At 37.1% G+C, this 12,239-nt stretch overlaps 1 protein-coding gene across 1 annotated transcript in view; it reads right to left on the bottom strand.

Annotated features, from left to right (window-relative positions):
• The window catches only part of AGPS (alkylglycerone phosphate synthase), a 132,502-nt gene that overhangs the window by 6,346 nt on the left and 113,917 nt on the right, over positions 1 to 12,239 (bottom strand). The gene's annotated exons all lie outside the window — the stretch shown is intronic.

Here is a 12,239-nt window from a genome sequence, read left to right as displayed (position 1 = left end):
TTTCTAGCTCCTGCTATTTTATTCTGAGAATAACAAAGTAACATAACTATGAGCAGCATAAATTACTTTTTTAAAGGTGCTCAATGAGAAACATAACTGTTTCTAAAAGAAGAACTTTTATAAGAAAGGATATGCAGAAAGTATTCTGAAATATCAACTTTTTCACTGAAAGTAATATGCTGATTTATCTGCAGTGAAATGGATCATCTTTTAATATGGATATGACTAGTTGTGGTTAGTATTTTCCCACCACTTCTTGGTAATAACCAGATTCAAACGGTCATTTTCCACAAATGTTCATTAATGATCTGGAGTCATCAACGGTGATTTAATTGGCCAACCCAAATGGGAAACCTTCTCTCACTGAAGTATTCAGCCTGTCATTGGAAAATGCACTCCCATTTATCAGGCTGCAGTGATACACCAATGTGTCTGCATTTTGGATACCTTAAGGACCATTTTAAGCTCAATTTAAGTCATCTTTTGTGTCCAGTTCTCCAAGGAATTATTACATTCTCATGAAGCTAATAAACAGTGTATCTCACAAAGCAAAATATTTCTGTGAGGCTTCTTGAATTAAAAACAACATTGTTGGAGTTAAGACAGAGAAAATGAGGTATGGCATGTTAAAAAAAAATCCAAGAAATAAAAATTTATTGAAAAGAGGTCTAAAACCATAAAGCAGTACAAATGCGTATGCAGGCAATCACTATCAACTTAAATATGTTCAAAAGATTGTCTGTGGTAAAAATGCCTCTGTTCAATGAAAGCATTCAACCTCAGTTTCCTTCACGTGCACAGGGATTAGAGACCCTACACCCTCTTCAGTTCAAATATTTTATGACTTTAAGGCATTTAAAAAGAGGCCAGAAATCAATTATTTCCAGATTTGTTACAACAAATTTTTAAAAAAGAAAAGCAAGCTCAGGCTGGCAGAAGCCGCATCATTATAAGCTACCCACATGGAGCAGGCCGAGGAAGGAGAGAGGAGCGGTGAATGCCAGGCTCAACTGTTATCTGTAATATAGTTTCACTGAATGTGTCCTGTGGTTATGGATGTAATTGTCCTGAAAAGACTGCAAACAACTGCTCCAACAAGATGGAGCACATTAGAACCTCAGCAGGATGCCCAACAGCTAGCTTGTCTGCGAGTTTTACACCTCCAGTAATAATGCAATTCCACGAGGAACTGAACCATCGGCGAAGCCACCCAACAGCCATTGCATATTTAATGAAGTCGCTTACCAAGCGCTGGGAAACAGAAGGTGCTTGGAGTGCATCATTAGTTCTGTCAGAGGGATAATTTACACATCTATCTTGTCAAATTTTCTATGGTTTATACTTTTACAATAATCAATCTAAAATACATTTGATTAGTGAACTAGAAAGTTTAAAAAAAAAAAGTATAGCCAGCATAGCGGTGGCCCTTATGAACATATTTAATGAAAAAGTTTAACCCTTTGATAGCAAAGGTTTGTGAGCTGCTTCTGTCTGTGATCACAGAACTTGAACTAAAGTCAGGCATCATGACTTAGGCAATCGAAGGTACCATGAACCTTCTTAAATTTGCTTACCAATTTCAACTACTTTGTAGAATAAGACAGAACAACTGAAGGGGGGGAAAAATCTCCGTAATAAGACAATTGCTGGAAATCGTCTTCATAAAATTTTAGAGAACTTTCGGTGGCTGTCTCAGCTGAACTGAAAAATTAAAACAAAACACTAAAGGCCCTAATGCCAAAGAGGGATCAAATTTCAAAATAGGCTTTTATTCTAGATTTTAGCAACAATGACAATAACTCCCTCTTCAGTATACTCTTTACTTTCTCTGCTAGACATTTAGAACCAGTATGTGCATGTGTAATGCATGTATGTACGTAACAATAAAGAGGCTGCCTAAGCATTTGCACAGTTTATTTTCAGAAAAAGAAGAAATTATTCTCTTTTCTTTCTGTAGCATGCTCTGTGGAAATGGGAAGATTGGATGAATAAAAGAATCAAAGAGCAGGGAGGCTAAGGCTATTTTAACATTCCTTGTATGTGAAGTCATCCACTGAAAAAAGTGTGTACGTATGTTAATGTTCACACCACGTGAAGTTTATTCATATCTTTAGCCCTGGATGCTCAGATATGGGATATTCATAGCTACATTCACTATAGTCAATAATATTTGTTTGACTCCTAATTTTCCACAAACATTCTCAACAAAAATAGCTAGCCTGAGATCCAACACTAGAGCTACAAATGGTCAACTTCATACCTCCATAAAGAAGACAGGGATGCTGAATTTCACAATGATTATTCTAAATATATAATGCCAGAGGAACTTAAGCAAAGTATCTGAGTCTTAGATGTATTAATCTTAAATGTATTTTCAAAAATATAAGGAACATAGGCGAGCAGATACTGAACACTATAGAAAAGTAAGAAGAGTGGTCAAGATGAGAGGGATTCTCCTATTTAAAAGTAGAGCTTGAAAAGGAGAAGGACAGACAGAATGACTGCACTCATTTGTAGGATATAAAAAACAAAACAGGGGCCAGAGCAATAGTACAGTGGGTAAGGCATTTGCCTTGCATGCGGCCAACCTGGGTTCAATCCTCGGCATCCCAGATGATTCCCCAAGCACCACCAGGAGTAATTTCTGAGTGCAGAGCCAGGAGTAACCCCTGAGTATCGCTGGGTGTGACTCAAAGCAAAAACAAAAACAAAACAAAACTATACTATGAGAGTAACACCAAAGGACAGTAGAAACAAGGGCCAGGAGGATTTTGGTCCAAGGTTGGAAGCCTGCCTCAGCTGGGGGCGAGGGCAGTTGAAACAGAGAAGGGACATTTATAACCATGATGGTGAGAAGAGATTGCTCTGGGTGGAAGATGTGTGATGAAAGTGGGTAAAGGACCAAATACAATGGTCTCTCAGTATCTGTATTGCAAACCATAATGCTCAAAAGGGCAGAGGAGGGAGGAGAAGGGGCAATGTGTGTGTGTGTGTGTGTGTGTGTGTGTGTGAGAGAGAGAGAGAGAGAGAGAGAGAGAGAGAGAGAGAGAGAGAGAGAGAGAGAGAGAGAGAGAGAGAGGAAAAGCAGGGGTGGGGGTGGGGGAGAGGCGTGACAAAGCTTGAGGCCAGAGAGATAGTATAGCAGGTACAGTGTTTGTCTTGCAAGTTGCTGACCAAAGTTCAATTCCTGGCACTACATGGAGTCCCCTGAGCAGAGCCGGGTGTGAACCTGAGCACTGCCAGGTGTGGGGAACCCCCCTCCCTGAAAAGTGCAGCTCAGCCTTTTAGAATTTAATTTCTATGATAACCAAATAAAAGAAGCACTCTGTGATCTTCTGCAATATACAGTGGGGAAATAAAAACTATTTTTAGAGCAGAGAAAATGAAAGCTTTGGGGGCCAGTCTGAAAATATGGGCCCACATTCTTTGGTTCCTAACAGCTTCAAGAAGAATACATTTTATATTATGATCCATGGCAATAAATGACATTACTAACATATACTCAAGGAATAGGGTAGAGTAAGTATTAGTGGGGGAAATGCGAACATGGTGGCTTGCCTAGCCACTAAAATCATTTGGAACAACTTTTTTGTTGTTTAAGAGGACTCACGAAGAAGAAATTTCATGAATACTATTTCCAATTTTTATTAACAAAAACTACCATTTAACAACTACCCATAATCCCATCTTAAAAGAAATAAATCTGAGCTTTATTAGTCAGAGTTCTTTTTAGCTGAATTTAAAGCTTTCAGGGCTGGAGAGATAGTGCAAAGCGTTACTTGCCTTGCATGCAGCAGACTTAGGGTCAATCCTTTGTACCCCATATGGTCCTGCAAGCACAGCCAAGAGTGATACCTGAGCCCAGAGCCAGGAGTATGCATAACCAGGTATGCATAACCCAAAACCCAGAAAAACAAAACAAAAAAAAAAAAAAAAAAGAAACTTTCTAAGTTAAAAAGCCAAAAAGCCATTATATGATTATTTTTAACACTTATGTTAAAACATATAATAAACATTGTTTATTTTTAGAAGAAGTTATAAAATGGGTCACTCATACAAATGACTGAAGCTAATGCTCAGAAAGAGAATTTATCCAAAGCTCAAAAAAACACCTAACCATTACCCTTATAAGTCAGGTTTAAAAATTTTAGTTTGCGCATCCTGAATCCTTAGCACTAGTCTGTAGGTCTCAGATTTAAATTTTAAAAATCTAGATTTAGCACTCCTGAAATTTATATAATACTGTAAACCAATGGTAAATTAAAAAATAAAATTTAATGAAAATAGTTAACTCTAAAGTGTTTATCTAATGCATACAAAATAAAAAACTTATAAAAGATATTTTTAAAAAATTGGGGTTGAATGATTTCATGTCGCACCCAATCGTGCTCAGGGCTTACTCTTGGCATAATTTTCAGAATATAGGTGATGTGTAAATTTGCGTAATATATTTTTGTATATATTATATAAAATGCAATTAAATTTTATTGTAGTCTTGTATTCTGCAGTTTTGATCTTGTAGATACTTGGGGATTTTCTACATAGACAAGTCATCTACAAATAGGGGTGATTTTGTTTTTTCCTTACCAACACTTTTAGTTCACAATATAGGTTTTAAACAAACTACCTTAAAGTTAATCTTTTCCTTATTCTTCTGAAGTCTATTTTACATTTAAGGTAAATTAATTAGAATACTATTAAATTCTGTAAAAGCTGAAAAATAGGCTAGGAGTAATTTCTCTGTCATTATTCTCAAATAATAGAAAATAATTCTGATTCAGTTAAGAGAGCACACCAGTACTTAACCTAAGACTGGTTATATTTAATCAAGGTTTTTAACTTCCTGACAAAGACTTAAGTATAATTTTAGCAAATGAACAACTTAAAACTTAAGTCATAAATTGAAAATACATGGCTGATATAAACTCTGCTGTTTAAACTGACCAGCTTGTCAGTTATAAAAACAAGCACTATGAAGATTAAGTTAAGCAGGCTTTATATTTCCTATAGCCTCCAGTTCCAGACTACATCTGTTTTCTTTGATACACAAAACCAAAAGTTAAAATAGCTCCATTTATCACAGCATGATTGTAGGCAGACAAACCAGCCTGTCTGTTTCCAGATAGTGAAAGCGACTGTTATTAATCACAATTACAGGCCAAACCCTCTTAGAGAAATTACATCAATATTCTCCCAACCCCCAGCCCTTCTACACTACAACTCAAAAATGGTACTAAGAGTATTGAAAATTTGAACAAATGTCAGTAAATATACTATTCACTATGAGATCAGCTTGAGTTGTAAGTTAAGGATGCAGCTTGAGTTTACACATAAAAAGACGTGATCTTCAAAAGTCCTAGTACTGATTCAGTTTAATAAGACAATTAAACCTACTCAGTTTATAATTTACATGGAAAGATATATGCTTTATGGAATTATACTGAACAGTACAGGGTATTTGAAATTCACTAATCAGACAGTGAACTTTAAGCAGAGGAATGTTTATAAAAATAGACATTTTTCTATAGTAAATCTTACAGCCAGTAATTTTTTACCTCTTTCACATAGACCATAACAGAACTTCCTATAGAGCAGTTTCCCAAAACTATTTGCCTACTTTCCTCTTTTCAGGAAAAAAATATTTTAATATATATATACACATGGGCAGGAGCGATAGCACAGTGGTGGGGCGTTTGCCTTGCATGCAGCCAACATGGCCGACCCGAGTTCCTCCGCCCCTCTCGGAGAGCCCGGCAAGCTACCGAGAGTATCTCACCCACATGGCAAAGCCTGGCAAGCTCCCCGTGACGTATTTGATATGCCAAACACAGTAATAAGAAGTCTCACGATGGAGACGTTACTGGGCCCGCTCGAGCAAATCGATGAACAACGGGAGGACTGTGACCGTGATATATACACATATATGCATATATATACACACACATATATGTAATACATATATATATATGTAACATCATTCCACATCCCCTATAAATGAACTCTATTTAAACACACAAATAGAAAGTGCCCCTAATTGCATTCAAAGTTTTGAATACCCACCTAGAACCTTCTAATGCACCCTCCTGGGGCAGTATCACCAACTTCTGGGAAACACTGCTACAGAGTGAGATCAACTTGCAGGTTACAGATGAAAATCCATTAAGACCATATGGGTAAAACAAACTGTAACTCCTTTTTTCAATGGTTCAGGCCAGAATTTATAAACCAAGTGCTATAGCTATTTACCTATATATAAGGCAGTTGGAAAACTTACACTGCTGGTCACTTTTAAGTCTTACACTAATCTACTGGTTAAGTACTAATATTCTCATTTTATACATGAGAACACTTACACTCGGAAAGGTTATTTCCCTATGATCTCACTAAGATCACATTTAAGTTCAGAGCCACGAGTGAAATACAGATTTGATTACAAAGCCCAAGTTTTATCCCCCTGTTTATAAATCTCTTTTAATTTTAAGATAAACCCTCTATTTATCTTAATACAATCTTGAAATAGAATCACACATACAAATCCATCTTATGGATGAACATTAAATGTGTCAGCCTTAAAAAGTAAGAGGAATGTACATTATTTTACCTTACTTTTCTACAGATGCTTGACAATATACTCTTCCAGAATGGAATGGTACTTATAATGGAATAAACTGAGCCTTTCCCATGAGCCTATAGTCAAACCAGGTCTGTCTGGTTTACTAAATATTTATATATTTAATATTTAAATATCTAAAGGTAAAGTAACATGAGACATTATGGTCTATGAAAAACCACTGCCTTTCTAATATGAAAGAATCAATGCTATTCAAAAATTAACAAAACTACTCCAAATTCTGTGAGCACTAACATATTAATTGAGCATCTACTACACAGAATAGTCCACTCTAGCTAAGAACAAGACTTGAATGTTTAAATAAGGAACAAATAAGCTGCACAGAGAACAGGGAAGGCACACTAAGGTGACATTTTTGTCCGAGAAGTAAACAGTGGGGAAAGCAAACCAGGCAACCATCTCAGGGAAGGGAATAGAAAGAACATTTAGAAAAAGGCACAAATGGTTTAGGCTGATAAGGGATTGACATGTCTGAGAAAGAACAAGAAAGCCACTGCTGCTAGAGGAGAAATGTAATAAGAGAGGAAGGACAGAGAGTTTGACAATGTTTTTCCTTGAAGGTCCTGATAAGGAGCTTAAGTTTTATTCTAGATAGAAGGAGAAAACACTGATACGAAGTGTTGAAGGAAATGATTCTGACAACAAAGAGAGATGACAGTATGGGAACAAGAAGCAGACCGAGCTGTAGTAAGGCTACTGCACTAGTCCCACCTGGAAAAATTAGTGACATATGAGAATGATGGTGAACGGTGGCATAGAGGAGATGCCGTCAGACATAGGAGTCATCAGCAGTGTTTTAAGGCCTGGAAATGACTAAGGTCATCGCTGAGGGAGAGTAGAAATAGAGGGAGAAAGCTGGCCTGGCGCTGAGTCGAAGGGAAAAGATCTTCATCTTACCTGTACCTCCAAATTATATTTTGTGCTCAAGCTTATCTAGTCTCTTTTTCTAAGCACTGACACAAACCAGGTAGCTTAATTTGCTTCCACACCTTCACATTTTATAGTTATATACATAGGATATAACTATAAAAACAAGAAATGGAAGTTTTCTAATTAATGAAGCAGAAGGTCTCAATAAAGTAACATATAATCAAACACTGCTATATTCAACTGCAAGCGCAAATAAATGATTCTTTTTTTAAATTTTTATTAGTGAGACACCATGAGGTACAGTTGTAGATTTACAAATTTTGTGCTTGGGTCTCAATTATACAATGATCAAATACCCATCCCTCCACCAGAGCCCATTTCTCACCACCACGGGTCCCAGTATCCCTCCCACCCCCCACTCCCCCATCCCCCCCCTGCCTCTGTGGTAGGGCATTCCCCTTTGTTCTCTCTCTCTCCTTTTGGGTGTTGTGGTTTGCAAAAGAGGCATTGAGTGGCAGTCATGTTTGGTCAACAGTCTACTTTCAGCATGCTTCTCCCATCCTGGGATGTACCTCCCAATACCCTTTACTTGGTGCTCCCTTCTCTATCTGAGCTGCCTTTTCCCCTAGCATGTATGGCTGGCCTCCAAGCCATGGAGCAAAATTCCTGGTACCAAATAAAAGCCTCTAAGGCTAGAACCTGAAGATGTACATAAATTATACAAGAAGCTGTAGTGTAACATTATCTGAGTTGCATTTCTTTTATAACTGATACCACTGATATGTTTAAAATCTTCATGTTAGCACCCAGGAGGCATGAAAACAATCAGAAAGTCAAATATGACTTATGTGAGAGAATTGAGAAAACTAAAAAATATCTGCAATGAGGAAATTAAAATATTGAGTCATGTCTGTTTTAACATCTGAAGCAGGACAAAGAAATAAGAGGATTTAGATTTTTGATGGCAAAACAGTAATATTCAATATTTCGTTCCATCTACTTTAAACTTATGTGCCTCTTTTCAAAGGCTGTCAATTCGATTTTTTAGATTTTTGCCTACTAAGTTAAAGGACAGGTACACTGAGCCAGAGGGCCAGATTTAATTTTTCTATTTTTATTTGTCCTTTTTTGGGTCATACCGGTAATGTTCAGGACTTACCCCTGTCTCTGCACTCAGTAATTACTGCTGGCAGTGCTGAGAGGACCAGATAGGATGCCAGGGGTTAAATCCAGGTCAGTCACATGCAAAACGAACACCCTACCTGCTGTATGATTGCTCCTGTTCCAAGTTTATTTTATTTTTTAGTCTTTAGGACACATCTGGCAGAGCTCAGGAGTTACTGCCAGCTTGCACTCAAATCAATCACTCCTTGCAGGACGATATGGAATGTCAGGGATTGAACCCAGGTCAGCCGTGTGTAAGGCAAGAGGCTTACTGGCTCAATTTGAAGTTCAGTCACTATAGCCAATATAGTTCAGTATTACAGTCAATACTACTGGGCAAGATACTGCAAACTTAGAACCATGACATGTAATTTGAAAGATCTGCTCCACAGAATTTTGGGCATGAGTGGAAATTAATTTATGCAGAGCAACTAGAAAAATTTAGAGTTTATAAATGTTAAATTATAAATTCCATCTCCCCTTTCCTTAGTCTTTCCACATGTAGATATTAATTAACTGTATCACTTAGGGCTTTTCAAAGTAAAGAAGATTTTTACTTTGGTTAAGTGGTGATATTATAGTTCTGTCAGCAGCTTTCTGATATGCTAAAATATTTATTTTACTGGACTACATAACCCATTTCAGAGGCAAGAATACTGTTCTTTGAAACCCTGCTGCCTAGCAGACCTAAAATGTTTGGTTTTTGTTCGGGGCCCACACCTAGCAGGGCTGAGAGTCTGACTCCTGGGTCAGTGCTCAGGCACTGCTTTACTCCCTACTTTATAGCAGAAATACCATAGGGCGCAACTGACCTTTATTATTCTGGGGTCAAGAACTGAACAATGCTAAGGCTGGAGGCTTATCCAGCCCTATCAATCATAGGGACTAAGGCCTCTGCCTTTCATACGGCTCACCTAGATGTATCCCTGGCACTAGGTATGCCCAGAGCATTCCACAGCATTGTGGGGTGCAGCTCTGGAGGCCTCCAAGTAACACTGAGGTCTTCCAACACCAGGGCGTCAACCCACAGAGCCTGAGCAGCAACTATGCTTGGGCCCTGGGCTTAAACCACCAGCTCTGCTGGCTGAGAATGGGCAGGAGGGACTCTTGGGTGCCACTGCTTAGGAGACCCATGCATGCCCCTACCCCGCTACAAAGAACTGAACAATCACGATTTTAGGGTATAGTTAAGAACGCTTAAGACTTTCCAACTATAATTTTCATTAACTTCTCTTTCTCTTATTTGTGTTAACTTCTATTTGTTCTATTTTCATTAAATTCGATCGACTTGATAAATGTGGTTTATTGTCATAACTTTCATAAATTGGAATTCCAACTTTCAAACAAATTTGTGCTAGTTTATTTTTTAAACTTGCATGTATTTTTCATGTACTGACAGTCTACAGATAATTCATTTCACGTATGTTTATGTAGGTTCTGTTAGAACCTATTAAGTTCTCAGCATCTATTTGAGTTAAGTGACAGCTACACTTCTGCTATACAGACTTTCAGCAACTTACATGTAGATTCTATGGGATGGAATTTTTTAATATCTTCACAGAATCTAAAGGAATAAAGTTCTGGGTAAAGGTTTACCTTTTCTCTCTAATACTACAGGTCATCTGGTTATTTCCACCTTTTATAGCATTTCTGCTTCTCTGAGGTTTGAGTACACTAAAAACATCCTTTCACAATAAACAAAATAGTTCAGCTAAAGCCCAATTACCTTTATGACAATTAAGTCTCTATTTCATTCTATATAAATGGTTTAGTCAGCCGTCTATACCCTCTTGCAGAACATGTCCCTAGCATTTACCATCACAAACATGTAACCAACAGTTGGTGATCTTAAAGTGAAAACATACATTGCTGGTCATTCACCTGAATTCACCAAAAAGCAACATGACAGGCTACAGAGGAAAAAGTTTTCTTCTTTAGAAAAAAGAAACTATGGCTAAACTATTTTTGCCTCCTCCTTCATGTAAACTATTTAAAACTAGCCATTAAAATAAAATAAATAAAATAAGTAGATGAATCTGTTATGTGTGATTTGATAAACATCACTATTTCAAGGTATTAATATTTTTATTAGGAAGCTCCTCAACATATTACATGGTGGCATCCAGAACTCAAACATATTTTAAATATACAACAAATGGTTTTCCAAACGTTTTAAAAGAAGATGCTAAAAACCTAAGTAACTTTGTGCAATATTTCATGCTTAAATTTCTCAAATCAGGTTTAGACACTTAATCAAAACCTTTCATTTCCACTTGAAAAGTTTCTAGTATATCTTCTTTTCTCCCCTCATTTTGTCATCCTAAAAGTTGTTATATCTCTACCAAACGCTAACAAGAAGAGGAAAAGAACAAATTCATTCCCTTTAAAGCTTGTCAGTTAAGTTAGAAATTTACTTGTAGGGATGAGAAAAAGCAATGTGACAGTGAAAAATTAAAATAATACAATGATACAATGTTGAGAAGTGCTTTTCTACTTCATTCACCCACTACTGGAATCTTCCTCAGGCCTGATAGGCATCTTTTCAATCTGCCCAAATCCCTTGGCTCACTCTACAAACATGTACAGAAGGCTGACAGCAGTTACATCCAGTTCTAGTGCTGGTCCATAAGCAACACCCAAAACAGAAGTCCCTGCCCTTATACATTCTTAATTTCTAATAGAAGGCAATATATTGTTTTTAAGATATGAATAGACTATGCAATGGGCAATGAAAGCAAAGTCCGAGATAGTGCCAAGACGCTGCCAAACGCAAGGTGAAGGAGAGCAAGGAGGACCAGAGCCAGTGTGAAGGAATCCTGGCAATTCAGTAGTGGGTGTGATAGAGTAACACTAGGTGCCGAAACCAGTAATACTATTATTGTAAGTCAAAATACAACAATTGGAAAAACTGGATAAATACATAACCTGTTACAGAATGCTGAACACTGTAGAGAAAGAAATAGTGAAAGGAATATGGAGAATCGAAGGCAGAAGCAAGAATGAAAATGTTTTTAATTGGGCTGTTATTAATCCTCACACCTTGCATAAAATTTTTTTAATTTAAAAATATACAATTCCTATTTTTCTAAAAATTTACAATCTTAATAACTGAAAGTGCCTTTACTTATTTTTACTGGAGATGTGATATGATAAAACTTAGTAACACAATGACGACCAACTAATAATAGAACAGCATTAAAATGTTGAAGAAAGACCTTTTCATATCCTGTCCTTTTTTGTCGGTGGGGGAAAAAAAATGCTAATACAGTACATCTGATGTCCAGCTACATTTCAACAGTGGCAGAAAGACATTTCTGTGGGTTTCTCCCCAAGTTAACCCCCTTAGAAATATTGGCTGGAACAGTCAAATACTTTTCAGGCAAGCTGGGTTATTCTTGGGTAACAGAAAAACCCTGAGAACTCAGTCGACTACAGGCTACATGTTTTAGGTTTATCAAAACAAGCTTCTGTGGGTACTACCAACCACACCTAAATTACCTCATTGTCAACTAGTCTAAGACACGAGAATGTTGAAGGAATTTCAAGTGCTCTTAAAATATTCATGACTCTCTGC

The sequence above is a fragment of the Sorex fumeus genome, unplaced genomic scaffold (genome assembly GCF_029834395.1).
Source record: "Sorex fumeus unplaced genomic scaffold, SorFum_2.1 ptg000009l, whole genome shotgun sequence".
NCBI classification, from domain to species: Eukaryota; Metazoa; Chordata; class Mammalia; order Eulipotyphla; family Soricidae; genus Sorex; species Sorex fumeus.
The sequence above is the reverse complement of the archived record's forward strand: the minus strand, read 5'-3'. Positions and strand labels throughout refer to the sequence as shown.